Source organism: Macrobrachium nipponense, chromosome 38, assembly GCF_015104395.2.
Source record: "Macrobrachium nipponense isolate FS-2020 chromosome 38, ASM1510439v2, whole genome shotgun sequence".
NCBI lineage: Eukaryota > Metazoa > Arthropoda > Malacostraca > Decapoda > Palaemonidae > Macrobrachium > Macrobrachium nipponense.
Genome location: NC_061098.1, coordinates 44693389 through 44705888, shown reverse-complemented (window position 1 = coordinate 44705888; position 12500 = coordinate 44693389).

Sequence of the window (12500 nt, the reverse complement as noted above, 5' to 3'; positions counted from 1 at the left end):
AAATGACTATGAAATATATTAGAATCAGAGAAATACCAACGCCACGTAAGAAGGAGATGAAGGCTTCAAAATTCAGGATGACTAATTGTTATTCATCCTTCATCTCCACTGATATATGGATAATCTTTCTCAGTTCCTGTTATTCATTTACACTCTCTCTCTCTCGTCTCTCTCTCTCTCTCTCTCTCTCTCTCTCTCTCTCTCTCTCTCTCTCTCTCTCTCTCTCTTACATACACACAATGAAAACTTTCTCAGTTATTTGATATGTTCTGTATAAGGTCATATGATAATATCACTACGTACAATTCAAGTTTTAGACAGCAACAATATAACCCCACAGAGAGAGAGAGAGAGAGGAGAGAGAGAGAGAGAGAGAGAGAGAGAGAGAGAGAGAGAGAAGTTAAATGTATGTGTTTCCTCTTAAGAAAAGTAATTACTCCCTACAGAGATTAAGTTGCCCAGTAATTTCTCAGGAGGACAGAGGCATGTCATGAAGGGCGTGATATATCACCCAGTTATCGTTTAAAAGAGTAATGTATAAATATGTTTTCCTTCTCTCTTAATTTTTATTGATAAATCCTATGGACATTTATATGCAAATGTATCAGACAATTTTGTAAGCTAAAATCAAAACAGTTTCCAAATCATGTACTATTCAAAGACCATTCTTTGATAAATCCCAAATTCAGCTCTTTTGAAAATGTATCAGAAAGTTTTAAAACTAATTTCAAAACTATTTCCAAACCAGATATTATTCCCAGGCTGTTCTTCTTTGACAAATCACAATTTCACTTATATCCAAAAACCAGCATCAGTCTGGACACATGTTGAAATTTTACAATGAACGGAATCACAGTCGTCATTACATTACGATTGACACATGGTTAAAAGAAATTCCATTGCGTTATACTCATTAACTACTATGCACCACGTCAGTCCATTTTCAGATACACAGAGTTTTTACCACAGTGGACAATACTTTAGATACCAAATAAACCTGTTTGCCATCGCCACCGCTGGAAATATAACATTCTCAATCCAGAGGAAAATAAAAAAAAGGTTAGGATTTGGACAGTGAAATTGTAGGCGAGACTCCACAGGGAAATGAGGTAAATATTACAATACTATTTACCCTTGAACTGAGAAGCCTTTCATAAGGAAGGGATGAAAGGGAAAATAGAATGAAAAATAGGATTAAAAATAGGATGAAAAATAGGATTTCATTTAGAGGCATAAAAATTCTTCAGTTTCAACCTTTGTTTGTTTCGTGTTGGGAGATATATATATTCTCTACCTTCATGAAATATTATAGGATGGGTAATTCAAGGTATCAATGATAGATTTTTAGTAAAAAAATGCAATTTTAAAATATTTAACCTCAATTAGAAAAAGAGAGAGAGAGAGAAGAGAGAGAGAGAGAGAGAGAGATGAGAGAGATAGAGAGAGAGAGAGATTGAGAGAGAGAGAGAGAGAAGTATTTGTAAGATGTAAAGTAAAATAAAAAAAATGAATAAGAAATTTTAAAAGCACAAATCTTCTTACAAAGTAAAAGCGAATAGAAAAGGAGGTATTTATTTCTTTCCAGCAATTTATTTGCAATTTAATGAATTAAAACTATTATATAGATTCAATAATGAATTTCCGGTTTCTTTTTTCAAGACCCAATGTTTTCCATTGTAATATTAATCAAATTCTTGAGACCTGAGCAAAGATTCGAATAAGGTCAACTAATTGCTTTGGAATTCTCCAACCATCAAGGTTTCAGGGGTTGGGACCAATAGAAGAAAACTGATTAGATGAATTCATTAACATTCCTTCGTCTTCTTTAATTACAGGTAGACTTGAGGTATTAGGCTGTTCTGCAGAGCGACCTCTTGGACGAATTTTTTAAATCGTATGAGCTCTGCAATAAGGACGAAGATGGAGTGCAATTAGGCGTTTTTAAATAAAGATTCTTCTCTCTCTCTCTCTCTCTTCTCTCTCTCTCTCTCTCTCTCTCTCTCTCGTCGCTCTCTCTCTCTTCTCTCTCTCTCTGCTCTCTCTCTAAGTGCTATTTTCTAATGAAACGTTATGAACCTGAAAGCCATGTTATGAAACTGATCTGTTGGATGATATTTAGGATGTCAAGCCAAACTCCGGGGCACTCTCGTCCAATCAGCGATTAGGAAGGTGAAAAGGAGGAGTTTGAGTGGTTGGACAGCAAGAGAGTAAGATCCAGAATATAAAGGAGATGAGGTTCAAGGGACTAAAGGCGGAAGAAGGAGAAAATCCAACAGTTGCAGAAAGAAATAATGGAGAGGTCAGATGGATACCTAATAACGACGAAAAAGAAGGTGGGGAATTCAAATGTCAACAAATGGACGTTGATAGGGGCCGAAGGAACGTTCCAAATACTCTTCAGTAATACTTTCAGTAATGCCTACAGTACGCCACACGAGGAACACACCCGGCACTACCGCACTCCGGCCTGGATAAAATCATGATAGAAAATAGTAAAAAAAAAAAAAAAATCGGCTAATGTTTAAACACGAATCGAATTAAATATTTAAAAGAAGTCAACAACACGACATTGAATCAGCGACAGTTCATTTCAACACAGCGTTGCACACAGCAGTTCCCTGAAAGGAATTTGTTATTTTGCAAATGATCGAGTACCGAACCAATGTTCTCTCATGAGGCTGTTCGCTCCAAATAGCTTCCCATTTGCTGTGACACGTTGATGTTGTCGCCATTTCTCTTGCCTTAAAAGCTTGCTGTTGGGGTCAGTTTGCGTGTGTGTGTATACACACACACACACACACACACACACACATATATATATATATATATATATATATATATAATATATATATATATATATATATATATATATATATATATATATAATAAGAATGAAACATACATACTGATGAAAAGCTACAACACACAGGTAAAGCTTATAAAAGACTGAAAAAGACTGATGAAAGGTTTAAAAAGACAAGTAAAGCCAGAAAAAGACTGAAAAAGACTGGCAAAATGACTGAAAAAGACTGATGAAGGTTAGAAAAGACAGGTAAAGCTGAAAAAGACTGAAAATTACGAAAATGTACTGAGAAACGGACTGTTAAAAAAATACTGGCAAAAAGACTAAAAAAAACTATAAAACATGATGATGAAAAGACTGAAAACAGACCGACATGGCTGAAAAGACTGAAAAAAGGAAAAAAAAAAGAAGAAAATAAACAAGGCAAGGTTATTTTATAATACAATGCACATGTAACTTAAGATATGATGTCAAAGATAGTCATGTACTTTTATTTGTAGATCTTTTTTTCCTTCAGTACTTTTTTTTTCAGAAGTTGATCAAAATGTAATTTAGTTACCAATGATTGTGGAATTATTTGTACTGAATCTTGCTTCCAACAAAACACCAAGAAAAAAAACAGATCATTTGCACCTGGTATGAAATGACCTAGTTTTCAATATTTCATTTTATATAGTAATAGTTTCTGTATTATGGCATATTAAGAAATATATAAAAAGACTCTAACGAAATCATAGTACTGAATAAAGCTCCGAATTTCAAAGTTTTGATAAATTTTACTTTGTTTGCAAATATAAAATAATAAATATTGATAAAAACAAGAAGAAATAGTCTTCAATTCAAAGATATTTAACCCAGCGAAGAGGAGTCCGCAGAGGCAGCTTTCCATATTGAATTTCAAAACATCAAAAGCTTTGATACCGAAGTTTATGATGTTGATTGAAAGGCGCTACAGTTATTCTCGCAAGTTGGAGAGATCCAGGTCTTAACCGGTGAGGAGTACGAATTGATCCATTATCTGGCGGTTGCAAATTGATCCTTTGAAATTAATGGTGATCAGAGAAGGGGATTTGTTCCATTTCGTACCTGGAGATTGCCCTGGAATACCGATCTAAATCCAATGACTAATGAATGTAGTTTATGCTGAAATCACCGGTGGATTATGTGTAGAGCGGCCTGCTGTCATTGGAACAAGAGAGAGAGAGAGAGAGAGAGAGAGAGATATGAAGGTTTCATATATTACTTGAAACTAACAGCTTTTAATTCCTGTAGCTCAAAATAAACATTTCGTCGAATTCCTTTCATCATTCATTCCTAGCATAATGAATTTCAGGGAAAATTGTTAATTATTCTTATATATTCATTTTCTCCAACAGTATAATCACTTATTTGAATTTTCATGTCGATTGCAGAAATCTTGGCGAGAGATGAGCTGGAAGGAGGCGAGAGAAATCCCAGAGAGGAAACACTCATTGATCCTACTGACGGTGAAGGTGAAAGTGACTTCCTTTGAAATACACTGGAGTAAACAAAGCGAAAGATAGTGGGACCTTATATTGTGAGACGTATAAGAGACAAAAACAACACGAAGCAGGTAAGGCAGCAGCATCTTTACAAAGAGTTGTGAAGTAGAAGGAATATTGATGGGAACCTTTTTTTACCGAACACGAATAGATTACAGAGACATCTGTTACTTACACTGCCACCATAATTTACAAACAGAATCAGTGATTATTCACAAGATATATTTAATCGACTGAATGCTGTATCATCTGGTTTTTTGTTACTTGAAAATCGAGGATTTCATGAGATATGATTATTGCTGTAATAATAATTCATCATCAATCATGAGGATTCGTGATTGGTTTATGAACAATTATTAATTCATACAACAATAATTAACAGTGGTGTAATTACGATGCCATAAATCTGTTTCCTTCTAGATTAACGATAATTGAATAGTGTGTCAGGTAGGGAGAGAGAGTGAGAGAGAGAGAGAGAGAGAGAGAGAGAGAGAGAGAGGAAAAAATAGTTATTAATACAATCTCACAGGGACTCTAATAACATACCCACTCGTCACGAGAGAGAGAGAGAGAGAGAGATTTAAAAAAACTATTCTAACTAAAGCGATACTTCTCAGAACATCTCTTAAGAAGAACGGAATAGTAATATATATCATTTCAAATATATTCTAATAACGAGAGCTGATATTAAGCAGTTTCCAGAACAGCCCTTGTCACTTTATTCGTAAAAGATTGAAATGAAATCATCCAAGTCCAATTGTTTTAGAAAGTGATTCCTATATAGACTCATCCGGAACTATGTAATGTTGACGTATTTATTTTCCCCAACAAAATCCTTCAGAATTGACCATAATCAGTTCATATTCAAGCATTATTCCTTCATTGCTTCATCTAGATCCATAATTTTGTCAAGAGCCTTTTTGGTTATTTAATATAATTGATATCCATAAGTAATAGTTTACTGGATTTTTATGTCAGTTTTAATTTAAAGGATCATCCAAAATAGCCTGGAGGATTATTTTGGGATATTAACCTTTAAGTCTTAACTATCATATAATATACTTACATTATTTTTATTTATTTATTAAATTTTTAATAAACATTTCTTTTATTTAATACGTTATCTCTCTCCTTAACGTATTTCCCATTACCTTTTTCCACTCCTTTCTAATGAACACATTAATAATCACTGGAAGCTTGAATTTCAAGTCAATGGCCCCTATCGTGGGCCAGTTCCATAGGAAGGTGGGGCTCATCTTCAGAATAATAATAATAATAATAATAATTAATAATAATAATAATAATAATAATAATAATAATAATAATACCCCAGATGTGACGCTGATTGACAAAATCAAGAAGAAAGCATAACACATTGATGTTGCAATACCATAGGACACCGAGTTGAAGAGAAGAAAAGAGAAAAGATTGATAAGTATCAGACCTGAAAATAGGAATAAGAAGGATATGGGTAAGCTTCCCTTTCTCTTATGGTTACGTTTGTTTTTGTTTCTTACCGTGTGATCTCCGATTTTTGTTTACCTTGTAACTTTCTTTTCAACTATATCTCACTTGTGCCTCGACAATGTCTCATTAAAGGACGAAAGTGCTCGGCTAGAATTTCTGCCTATTATTTCTCCTGTGGTATTCGCTTATATCATAAAGTCATGTGCATCTACTGTCATTTTTTAAGTATATACATAAGTATATATTAAGATATATACATATGTATATAGATATGTGTATAGACATATATGTATATATATTACGCCTAGGGTTATGATTAATGATATATTGCCAATATGTTCGCTGTGACCTATTGGCATGTGGAGAAGCAATGACCTGAGAAAAGCTGATCAATGGTTTCTGTGGGTGGCGTGATATTAAAACTGCATGGAAAGACAAGTCAATGTACTCAGTTCATAAACTCTTTCCAAAGTGCCTTTGGGAAACTGGTTTTAGCCAGTAATGTGAGGCGTTGTTTAAATGTGCATTCGTATGTGCGTGTGCGCCTCTTCTGTTCTTAATGTACACCTACCCAAGTCTATGGGGGATTGGCATAGAGGCGGCTTTGAGAGAAAGGCAGGATGCCGTGGAAGTGCAGCGAAAGTCTCTTTATAATATCAGTGCTTGAAATATTCCAGCTGCTTGGGTGAGGCTTATAATATTTTAGCCAAAGAGTGGCTTGTTACCTATTTAACATTTTATGGGAATATTCAATCTTTGACTTTGTTGTTAAACTTATGTATGTACTTACGAGTGTTTCTCATGTCTTTGAAACAGACGGTTCTGGCAAGGAACTATGGGGAAATAGACATTTGGTGTGACCATTACTATTTAGACATTTTACTGTTGGGGTTTTTTTTAACTGAAGTAAGTTAGTCAGTAAGACTTGATTGATTCATTATCTTTTCATTGTTAATAAATGTATTTCTTATAATGCAACTCTCTCATTTTGATTACCTGTTAGAGTGGAGAGAAAGAGGTGAAGAGAGAGGAGAGGAGAGAGAGAGAGAGAGAGAGAGAGAGAGAGAGGAGGAGAGAGAGAGCGGTCGCTTGACGAGAGAAGAACAGAAAAGAAAAGTCACGAGCCGCTGGTTGCTTAGAGAGAGAGAGAGATTTATTTGTTGTTTGCCTGACGCTCGAGTTACACGTTTACCAAATGAATAATGAGGATCATATCCTCATTACAGGTGGTGGCAGCTGGCAAAAAGCGATATTAAAAGTTTTTTATGCCTGAGTACACCAATGAAGAGATAGGTGACCAGTTAGGAAATAAAGGGGTTATGGCTTTAGTGATAGTTTTCGAATTACAAAGCCTTTTATGGGATTGTGGAAAATTGTTAAATTGTTAGTTTTCAGTTACTAAGTGAGAAAAAAATTAGAAATATCCATCCAGGAGGGTGTAAGGCTGAGGAAAAAAAATGTATTAGAGTCAACAAATTTGCCCATACCGAGATCCTCCAGGGCGTGAGAGTAACTCAGTCTGGTTTGTGAGTGAGTGATTGTCAGGTGCCTTCTTGCTGAGCGCGTTTTGCGTCTTGTGCCGACGAGATTCGCGTATTTGCGCAGATTCCGGGTTGTTTTCTCTTATTTTGAACATGTAATGTTACAGTGTGTTTATTTTTAATCCTGGGGGCTTTTTTTGAGACGGGTTTAAGAAGTCAACATTTGTTTTTCTTTGCCTATAGTAGCAGAAGTGTCGTGTTTTTCTTATTGGCGCGTGTTTAGAATAGACGCATTCGTCTTTGTTTAACGTAATAAGGGTGTATAAAGATGTTTTTTATGCATGCGAACTGTGCTTGGATAGCATATTTTGCTTGGAGACAAAGCGCCCACCATTTCCTACGGGCTCAGCAGATTTCTGCTAACCGACACAGGGAGGTATTGCAAGGGGAGTATGGCCTGCCTCGGGGGATAGTACATGGGAGGGTACTACTGGCCTGCCTAAGGGGGTATTGCAAGGAGATGGGGAGTTACTCAGACACCATTCAAGGGGGATGTTCTAACGGGAGGGTGAACTCGTCCTTCCTTTTTTTTTTCTTTGTCGGGCTGTTGGAAGACGAGTCTGGCCTTGACAATGAATGCTAGGACATCAGCTGATTGATTAGTTGATGAAGTGAAACGCCCGTAGTCTTTTTTTTAGAAAAGAGATTTTCTTTCTCTTGGATGAAGAGAAAAGGAAATAAAAAGAGATTTTCTTTCTCGTGAATGAAGAGAAAATGGTAGTTAACATGCACGGGATGTGTTGTATGTTTTCCTTATGCTTGGAAGACACAAATATAATGGGGATACACAGATTATTTTTTTTTTTGTTGTGTTGGAGGGATTACATTGAAATGCCGATGATTGTTGTTGCATCTGTGTTGGTTGTGTGGGTGTGGCAGTGGTGGTATATCATGGTGTTGCATCTGGTGTTGATTGTGTGCGTTCAGCATTACTGGTGTATGCTATCTGAATTACACCCTTGCTTGAGATCTTTGCAAGAGAATTGTTACTATGAGTTATTATTATTATTATTAATTATTAGACATGAGATGTTTCATGGGAGGGTTGCTTAAGTAATAATTATCATTATGGGGGACTTGTTTTGCAAGAGATTTGTGATATTTCATGGGAGATTAATAAATTATCTTATGATATTACATATAATTATTCATGGAGAATTATTACAATGAAATTTATATGAGAATCTTGTGTTAGTTATTTGTTGAATTTTTATGACTTTGGAGAATATTTCAGTCATTCATGAGCGATGAGTTTTGCTGAATCTTGAGGAATCTGACTGAATCTTGGTGAATTGGGTTGAATCTTGCTGAACTTTTGCTGAATGAAATTTTGTGCTGAATTTTGATTTTGATGGATAAGCATTAACATTGATGATGTTTTTATACTAATACTGGTGATTTTGATGATAGCAATTTTGGTTATTTTGCTGATAATGATATTTCTGATACTGATTTTTTTTGTACTAATACATGGGTGTTGTAATGCTATCTAGGGTGGTGAAATCTTTTTTGAATTTGGGAGGGGGACTAACAACACATTAGTTTTTTTTTTTTTTTTCCTTTTTTTTATGAGTTCAGCAATAATGCTTGACATCTAGTGAGTCACGGGAGATAGTTAACAATGCCGTTGATTTTTCTTTTCTCCTTTCTTTGGAAGTTAGCCATCGCTGACACAAGTTTTTTTTTCATCATGGGTGAATTTGAATTTATTTTTTCTCTCCAGTTGGTGTGAGTATTTTTTAATGTCTCAGTTCGTGACTTAGAGTCATTATTTGGGAACGTGTTTGTGTTTCAGCTATTTGATGCTGTAGAGAAATTTACGGGAGAATTCTTGCATGGTTTTGAATGCATACATTATGGCACTAAATTTTTTTTTTTTTTCTCTGGATATTATGTTCCAGAAATTGTGAGTTTCTTGCACAATACCTTTGTTGTATTTGTGACAACTTTGTGAGAGATAGGAAACTTGGTTAAGTTTTCTAGTGGCCTATGTCGTAGTGTATATGGAAAAGTCTTGGCTAAGACACTTCTTTTTGGAGTTTTGTTTTGTTATAAGGAGTTGTAGCACATTGTGATTTTTTTCTAGAATTTTCTAGACAGTTTTTTATTTGCCGAGTTTTTGCCCTTTTTTAGCAGTTATGCTAAATTGAGAGAGTTTTATAGTTTTTGACTATAACAATGTGTTATTCTCTGGAGAAATTGAGATATATTATTTGGATTAATTGGGAGGTATATTATTTTGGAGGTATAATTTAGGAGTTATAATTGAGATATAATTGGAGATATATTTTTTGGCCATTTTGATATTTGCCAATGGTGATGAGAGCTACGTTTAGTTCAATTATTTTGCTGCCATCTTTGTTGCAAATGGACACACATTTTATTGGAGATTATGGGGCAATATTTGTGAGTGTGTGAGTTAGATGCTTTGAGTGCACATTTTTTTGGAGATAGGATTTCATTTTTTTGATATTCCTTTTTTGGAGTCTTGTTTTATTCCACATGGAGTATTGGGGATATAGAGGTAAATATTTTTTATTTGCCGAAATAGAGGTGATTATTCGTTATTCCTGAGTGGTGTTTTTTTTATTAACATGTGGCTATCAGAGAAATTAGAGGGAATATATGGATGTGGTTATTAACCAATGGAGGAAATATTTTTTTCACTGGAGTGTTTCTCATTATTTAATATGGTGTCACGTAATTATGTATGGAGGTGGAATTAATCTTGGGCGGGTGACCCTTTTTTTGTGGGTATGGATTTTTTTGTTTTGTTTTTTTCGAGCAAAGAGAAGATTTCTGTGGTTCTTTCTTTTTGGTTTTCGTGACTATTTGGAGGCGAGTGGCATTACTGCATTGTGGTCCTATGGAGATGTTGTGCATTTTTTATGTTCACAAGTGTATTATTTTTGGAGGCATATAATTGGGCAAAGTCATGTTGACAGAATACGTCTTTGAGACAAATTTTTGAACACATTAGTCATATCCTGGAGTAATTTGTGAAATGCGCCTACTTCGTGTCAGTTAGACGTTTTTTGAGAACCATGAGTTTTCCAAACTTGTGTGTCTGACTAGACATTTTTTATGCTGCTGTTTGAGCTCATGTCTGCAGGTGGATTTTCTGCTGACAAGCGCTGTGTGCTGTTCCTTTTCCTCTGGTAATGATTGCTCAGAGTTTTTGCAATATCTTGGAAAATGTTTGACAATAGCATTTCACGAAAGTGCATGTGTAAGAGTTGCTTTCTGGACATGTCCAGTCGATAAAGTTGCTATGTCGAGGGAAATTCCGTAACTTTACATGGGGCATTTCTTGGGAAAAACGCGGGGGGTTTTTATGCATATTATACATGTATTATGTATCTTGTGATGTGGGGAAATTTACTTGTGATTATCTATATTTTATTTTGCTTCCTTTTCCTACGAGAGATATAATTGGGGGATTGAGATTAAATAGCATTTCTTTTTGGACGGGAGATGTAATTTTTCGGGGGTTGTTATTTGCGTAAATGGGAGTTTGACATTAAGTCTCATTGTACTTAATTGTATGAGCAGTAAAGGGGTTTTTGCTGTTAAACATTGGAGATTTTTACTGATTTTGTGGGTTGTTCAAATATCAGAGCTTGAGAGAACATTTTTGGGTCTGGGCGTGTTGCGTGATACTTTTTTTTTCCTTGGGCTCATTACGATTTTTTTTCTTTTTTTTTACTTATGAGAACATTTGAGTTTGAAATGTGAGTGCAGAAAATCCGTGGAGTTGCTGTGAGTTTTTTGGTTGTGTGTGTGCTGATTTGTGAGTTTTGGAGAATTGAGTTGGAGAACTTGATGTTTTTTTTTCTTTGAGAGTTATGATAATGACTTATGATTTAGTAGTCATATTAAGTGGAGTTAATTGGGAGACGTTCAGTTAGTATTTCTGACTTTTTGAGATCGTTGTTTGATAGAAGTAGTATGTCTGGGGTTAATTTTCTTAGATTGACCAATCACTTGACTGACATACTAACACATCAAAAAGTCGTTTCCCAACGCTAGCAAGACATCCACCAGCCGTGCAGAGAGGTTGCTGTCGTTTTTGTCCATGGTGATCACGAGAATTCTGCAACGTGTCTTTTGGGATCTGCTGAAGTCGTGAGAAGTCTTCTACAATGAGGGAGGCATTCCGTCTTCCTACAGTCTGCTACAGTTCGAGCAGCTAGTTGCAGACAATCAAAGAGTGATATTCAAGAATCCACGATGAGAGAAAATTCTAGTGTTATTTGGAGAAATGAAGCATGATAAGACTTTATTTTATAATGCCAGAACGTGCAGTTATTACTTATATTTTATTTTAAGCCGGCCAATGTGTTTTTATATTATATAAGCTGTTTTGTTTGACCAATTTGCTAGGCGGGAGCTAGCATTGGTTAGCGGCCAAGCCATATTACTCCTAGGGTTATGATTAATGATATATTGCCAATACGTTTCGCTGTGACCTATTGAAATGTGGAGAAGCAACGATCTAAGAAAAGCTGATCAATGGTTTCTGTGGGTGGCGTGATATTAAAACTGCATGGAAAGACAGTCAATGCACTCAGTTTTCATGAACTCTTTCAAAGTGCCTTTGGGAAACTGGTTGTAGCCAGTAATGTGAGGCGTTGTTGAAATGTGCATTAATATGTGCGTGTGTGCCTCTTCTGTTCTTAATGTATACCTACCCAAGTCTATGGGGGATTGGCATAGAGGCGGCTTTGAGAGAAAGGCAGGATGCCGTGGTGCTCAGCGAAAGTCTCTTTATAATATAGCGCTTGAAATATTCCGGCTGCTTGGGTGAGTCTTATAATATTTTAGCCAAAGAGTGGCTTGTTACCTATTTAACATTTTATGGGAATATTCAATCTTTGACTTTGTTGTTAAACTTATGTGTGTACTTACGAGTGTTTCTCATGTCTTTTGAAACAGATGGTTCTGGCAAGGAACTAGGGGGGGAGAACGAGGAAGTCCGATGGGGAAATAGACAGTTTGGTGTGACCATTACTATTTAGGCATTTTACTGTTGGGGTTTTTTAACTGAAGTAAGTTAGTCAGTAAGACTTGATTGATTCATTATCTTTTCATTGTTAAAAATTAATAAATGTATAATAAGCAACTCTCTCATTTTGATTACCTGTTAGATGAGGAGAAAGAGGTGAA